Here is a 7,057-nt window from a genome sequence, read left to right as displayed (position 1 = left end):
CAAGACCTGCTACAGCCAAGGGATGCCCGCCGCGATGGGAAATCAAAATTTGCATTCGCTCCATCATGCATCCAAATATAATCCGCCGACCAAGCAACAAGAATGACATTCACAGCACATGCAGGACTCGCAACGCTCAAAGATTTTGCACAAGAGGAAAGTGTCCCATCGTCGACCGGAGAGGGCTGAACAGGGAGCCTCGGTTCATAGGCACCTGGGAAGAACATCCCGTACGGAACCCTTTACCCTCAAACTCATTGTCGCCACTACTCAGAAAGAAGCCTCGAGTCTGTACGAGATGCACCGCGCACGTAGCCACCTCAATTGTAAGGCCACTCAGAGACATCCATTTCCCAGGCATATGCCTCCTACACGCCTGTTGAGGTGCACCCGCACAGAAAAAATCCTTCTCGATCACAACAAATGTTTTCCCATGACGAAGAGCTGGTTGCCGAAGTGCCAACAGAGACCACCGTGCTGAAGGGTGAAGGGTCGTGCGAGTCAAAAACATGGCTGGTTATGCGATTGGCGGGGGCATCACTGTGCACGCGACCACCTCAATTATAAGGCCGCTCGAGGGCATCATGTATAACAACACCCCCTCCGCACATTTATAGGTGATGAGAGCCCGCTCGCATACACGGACATGTCAAATATCTCTGGCAAATATCTCCTTTCCCAGCACAGCCTCGCTAACCGTTCCCCGTGACACGTGATCTGCCAACGTAGGTACAAAAAAGTTCCTACGGCTGAACACTCACACTAGCGTTGTCGGACAAGCTTCAATCTCATGCACATGCACATACTGAAGAACTGGCACCATGAGGGAACCACCCACGAGCACCCACATCTCGACAAAAAGCATTCGTGCGATTTCTTCCCGTAGACAGACACGTTGGGCCTGCACTTGTCGGAGCATTGCAAAGATGAGCGCTCTAGTTCATAGGAGCATGAGAAGAACATCTCGTACGAAACCTGTTCCCCCAAAATGCTCGAATCACAAATGCTCACAGCAGGGTCGTAATGCAAAGATGTACACCGTGCACACGACCGAGTAAGGACACTCAGAAACATCCATTTCCCAGGCATATGCCCCCTACACGCTTTTTGGTGCACCCCGTACAAACGGCCATACTTCGACAAGCCCTCCCAGAATTTTGCATCTGAAGGGAGAGATGAAACGCCTTGGGCTTTTTGTCCACACAATGCAAACACCGAACGCTCTCTTGAGGGGGGAGCTGAAGAAGAGTATCTCCCGCAGAACCCACGAGCCGCAGCCGTTCGGATCACACAGGGCAGGACAAGGCATGGAGAGTTTTCGCATCCAAACAAAAATTATCGGTAATACTCTACGCTTCTACTGGCCTGCACCACAAAGGCTGTCACGACAGTGCCATGCACTTCTGTGGGATGAGACAGTGAAGAGGCGAGCATGCACCGAGAATGCACTAGCGAATAAATTATGCGGCAACCAAACCTTTTGCCGGCCCCCCTCTCAATCCCAAGGCTCTACCGATCGGCAAAAAACTTAGGGTGGAGAGTGGACCCTTGATGAAATTAGGGACGTCGAGCAATGCACCCGTGCAACCATCTCTTTCCTTCTTGTCGTCCAGGCAGGATAAGAATGCAATGATAGAACGTGCCAATGAGACGGAGCCCTTGGCTAAAAGATACAACTCCATAAACACTCAGCAACAAGCGCATCTTAGAATCAAACACCAAATGTGCAGTGTGTTGCAAGCCATGCAGACACCTACATATAGGGTATATCCATCAAAACAAAGTGACAAGTACTTCCCACCAGCTCCGCCATTGCGATTACCAAATGGGATAATACTCACCGACACATATTAATGACCATCATTACTGTCTCGGAATAGATACAAGCACATCGAGCTTCATCCGATCAACTGGATGAATTTCACCTTGAAGGGGCCCAATCCAAAAGTTCCGGAGGTCATCTCCTGGAACTCTCAAGAACAAGGCCCATCTTACATGCAAACTCTACTACTGCACAAACATAGGTTGCAATTAAAGAGAAATTGCAAGGCCGTCACAATGGCCCAAGGCCAATGCTGCGACTAAGTCAATTTTCTCTTGCAATCACCATGCCGCCATTCATAGAGAGATCTCCCCATTCACTTGTGACACGATGCACAATCCAAGGGCTAGACACGAGCTCGCCCTTGAAAGGCCACTTTCCAAGGAATCCCCCGATGACACATTGGAATGACAACCGCTGTCGAACCATTTCCCAATGTTGTGCCGATCGAGTTGGCACAGAGCCGCTAGACGAGGGCTCCCATTTTAGATCGAGTTTTAAAATCACCAAGAAGACACGGTCAGGGCTGGCAACCACTGCCAAACCTTTTTCCAAAATTGAGCCAGCTGAGTGACTAGAAAACATGCTTTACGCAATAGGCACGCAAAAAATTTTGCTAGAGCGCCAAGCACCCACCTCATGGCTAGAGACAAGGGCTCGCCATTAGATCAACTTCGAAATTGCTGAACAGACGTGCTGTAGAATGGAAACCACTGCCAAGTCTCTTTTGTAGTTGCGTCGGTCGAGTGATCGAAGAAGGTGATCTAAGAGAGGGTCCAAGCGTAGGCATTCGTCGGGGGATTCGCGCTGATGGCATAAATTTATGCAATACCCGAGCAACACCGGATGGAGGTGCCAGACGAGGGCTCCCGTTTTAGATCAAGTTTTAAAATCACCGAGTAGACGCGGTGAGGGCTGGCAACCGCTGCCAAACCTTTTTCCAAAATTGCGCCATCTGAGTGACAAGAAAACATGATCTAAAGGAGAGTCCAAGAATAGCACCCTCGAGGGTGGGCTTCATGCCCCTCTAATTGATTCAACGTCGGCGTCCACCATTTCAAAATCTAACATATCCATCCGCCCTGACAGCGGCATTGAATCAATGAGGGGGGCACAGGAGAGGCTCGAGGCAACCACCTCTCCCGTTGTAGCCGCGATAGGCACGCAAAAATTTTTGCTAGAGCACCAAGCACCCACCTCATGGCTAGAGACAAGGGCTCGCCATTAGATCAACTTCAAAATCGCTGAACAGACGCGCTGTAGAATGGCAACCACTGCCAAGTCTCTTCCGTAGTTGCGTCGGTCGAGTGATCAAACAAGGTGATCTAAGAGAGGGTCCAAGCATAGGCATTCATTGGGGGATTCGCACCGATGGCATAAATTTATGCAATACCCGAGCAACACCGAATGAAGGTGCTAGACGAGGGCTCCCATTTTAGATCGAGTTTTAAAATCACCAAGTAGACGCGGTGAGGGCTGGCAACCGCTGCCAAACCTTTTTCCAAAATTGTGCCAGCTGAGTGACAAGAAAACATGATCTAAAGGAGAGTCCAGGAATAGCACCCTCAAGGGTGGGCTTCATGCCCCTCTAATTGATTCAACGTCGGTGTCCACCGTTTCAAAATCTGACATATCCATCCGCCCTGACAGCGGCATTGAATCAATGAGCTGGGCACGAGAGAGGCTCACGGAAACCACCTCCCCCATTGTAGCCGTGATAGGCTCGCAAAAAATATTTCTAGAGTGCCAAGTACCCACCTCATGGCTATCGACAAGGGCTCGCCATTAGATCAACTTTGAAATTGCAGAACGGACGCGGTGTAGAATGGCAACCGCTGCCAAGTCTCTTCCATAATTGCGTCGATCGAGTGATCGAAGAAGGTTATCTAAGAGAGGGTCCAAGCGTGTAGGCATTCGTTAGGGGATTCACGCCAATGGAAAAAATTTGTGAAATACCTGAGCAACATCAGACGGAGGTGCAAGACGAGGGCTCCCGTTTTAGATCGAGTTTTAAAATCACCGAGTAGACGCGGTGAGGGGCTGGCAACCGCTGCCAAAACTTTTTCTGAAATTGCGCCAGCTTAGTGACAGGAATACATGATCTAAAGGAGAGTCCAGGAATAGCACCCTCGAGGGTGGGCTTCATGCCCCTCTAATTGATTCAACGTCGGCGTCCACCATTTCAAAATCTAACATTTCCATCCACCCTGACAGCGGCGTTGAATCAATGAGGGGGGGCATGGGAGAGGCTTGCGGCAACCACCTCTCCCATTGTAGCCGCGATAGGCACGCAAAAAATTTTGCTAGAGCGCCAAGCACCCACCTCATGGCTAGAGACAAGGGCTCGCCATTAGATCAACTTCGAAATTGCTGAACAGACGCGATGTAGAATGGCAACCGCTGCCAAGTCTCTTCCATAGTTGCGTCGGTCGAGTGATTGAACAAGGTGATCTAAGAGAGGGTCCAAGCGTAGGCATTCATTGGGGGATTCGCGCCGATGGCATAAATTTATGCAATACCCGAGCAACGCCGGACGGAGGTGCTCGACGAGGGCTCCTGTTTTAGATCGAGTTTTAAAATCACCAAGTAGACGCGGTGAGGGCTGGCAACCGCTGCCAAACCTTTTTTCGAAATTGCGCCAGCTGAGTGACAAGAAAACATGATCTAAAGGAGAGTCCAGGAATAGCACCCTCGAGGGTGGGCTTCATGCCCCTCTAATTGATTCAACGACGGCATCCACCGTTTCAAAATCTGACATATCCATCTGCCCTGACAGCGGCGATCAATCAATGAGGTGGGCACGGGAGAGGCTCGCGGCAACCACCTCTCCCCTTGTAGCCGCGATAGGCACTCAAAAAAATTTTCTAGAGTGCCAAGCACCTACCTCATGGCTAGAGACAAGGGCTCACCATTAGATCAACTTCGAAATCGCTGAACAGACGCTCTGTAGAATGGCAACCGCTGCCAAGTCTCTTCCGTAGTTGCGTCGGTCGAGTGATCGAAGAAGGTGATCTAAGAGAGGGTCCAAGCGTAGGCATTTGTTGGGGGATTCGTGCCAATGGCATAAATTTATGCAATACCCGAGCAACACCGGACGGAGGTGCTAGACGAGGGCTCCCGTTTTAGATCGAGTTTTAAAATCACCGAGTAGACGCGGTGAGGGCTGGCAATCGCTGCCAAACCTTTTTCTGAAATTGCGCCAGCTGAGTGACAAGAAAACATGATCTAAAGGAGAGTCCAGGAATAGCACCCTCGAGGGTGGGCTTCATGCCCCTCTAATTGATTCAACGTCGGCGTCCACCTTTTTTCAAAATCTAAAATATCCATCTGCCCTAACAGCGGCGTTGAATCAATGAGGGGGGCACGGGAGAGGCTCGCGGCAACCACCTCTACCATTGTAGCCGCGATAGGCACACAAAAAATTTTGCTAGAGCGCCAAGCACCCACCTCATGGTTAGAGACAAGGGCTCGCCATTAGATCAACTTCAAAATCGTTGAACAGATGCGCTGTAGAATGGCAACCGCTGCCAAGTCTCTTCCGTAGTTGCGTCGGTCGAGTGATCGAAGAAGGTGATCTAAGAGAGGGTCCAAGTGTAGGCATTCGTTGGGGGATTCGTGCCGATGGCATAATTTTATGCAATACCCGAGCAACACCGGACGGAGGTGCTAGACGAGGGCTCCCATTTTAGATCGAGTTTTAAAATCACCAAGTAGACGCAGTGAGGGATGGCAACCACTGCCAAACCTTTTTCCAAAATTGCACCAGCTGAGTGACAAGAAAACATGATCTAAAGGAGAGTCGAGGAATAGCACATCCGGGGTGGGCTTCATGCCCCTCTAATTGATTCAACGTCGGCATCCACCGTTTCAAAATCCAACATATCCATCCGCCTTGACACCGGCGTTGAATCAATGAGGGGGGCATGGGAGAGGCTCGTGGCAACCACCTCTCCTATATAAGCTATTAGTGCGAGGCTCGCTCTACATTAGAAATTAGCGAACACAATGACATCCGCCTTAAAAATCCAAATCCTTTAAAATTCCTACCAAACAGCCATTCACGACCCAATTTTTTATGAGGTCGACAGAGGAGCAAAAGATTGTCATCGGTTAGGAGATGTGAGTTCATGGAGCCGAGGGACTGAAATGGTCATCGAGCTCATCCTATCAACTAGATGAATTTCACCTTGAAGGGGCCCAATCCAAAAGTTCCGGAGGTCATCTCCTAGAACTCTCGAGAACAAGGCCCATCTTACATGCAAACTCTGCTACTGCGCAAACATAGGTTGCAATTAAAGAGAAATTGCGAGGCCGTCACAATGGCCCGAGGCCAATGGCTCTGACTAAGTCAATTTTCTCTTGCAATCACCATGCCGCCGTTCACAGAGAGATCTCCCCATTCACTTGTGATGCGACGCACAATCCAAGGTCTACACGTGAGACCGCCCTTGAAAGAAAGACCACTTTCCAAGACATCCCCCGATGACACATTGGAACGTCAACCGCTGTCGAACCAATCCCAATATTGTGCCAATCGAGTTGGCACAAAGGCGACCTTAGGGAGCTCCCACGTAGCAATCGGGATGTGCTTTCGTGCCCATCTCTCACAAAAACCAATGTTAGCTATGGACAAATTTGGAATCCAAGGGCTCGCATCCATTGATATCGTCGGCACTGGGTCTATATATTCAAAGGCCACGGAGAGGTTCCGATAAGAGAAGCTCCCCTGCTCGCTCGCACAAATATATCCCAAATTCTAGACACAAGCTCCCGCCCTTGGCATCGCTCTCCAGATCACCGCATTACACATTGGAATGACAACCGCTGTTGAACAACTCCCAAAATTGTGGCAATGGAGTGAGAAAGAAGAGCAACTTTGGGGAGCCGCGCATAGAAAACGGGCTGTGCTGCTGCTTCATTCCGCTCTTATATAGATCCAAAATTGTTGATTTCATTTGGAATCTGAGGCTGCATTCATCCTTTCTCAAACAAGCAATGGCTCTTCTAATCGAATGGCCACGGGGAGCTTCCAATAACAAAGGCTCCCTTGTCACTCGTGATGTGCAGGCCAACTGCCAGACGACGGGTCGCCCTTCAGATCGCTGCCCAGGCAACCACCACAACGGCACCATTGGAACGACAACTGTTGCCGAACCGTTCTGAAAATTTTGTGCCAAAGAAGTTGTTGCATAGAGAACGACTCTGGGGAGAGAGCCCTCGCATAGCAAAATCCTC

Source organism: Cupressus sempervirens, chromosome 2 (genome assembly GCF_028749045.1).
Source record: "Cupressus sempervirens isolate cs-2001-9-10 chromosome 2, ASM2874904v1, whole genome shotgun sequence".
In the NCBI taxonomy this organism is placed as follows: Eukaryota; Viridiplantae; Streptophyta; class Pinopsida; order Cupressales; family Cupressaceae; genus Cupressus; species Cupressus sempervirens.
Note: the sequence above shows the minus strand (reverse complement) of the source record.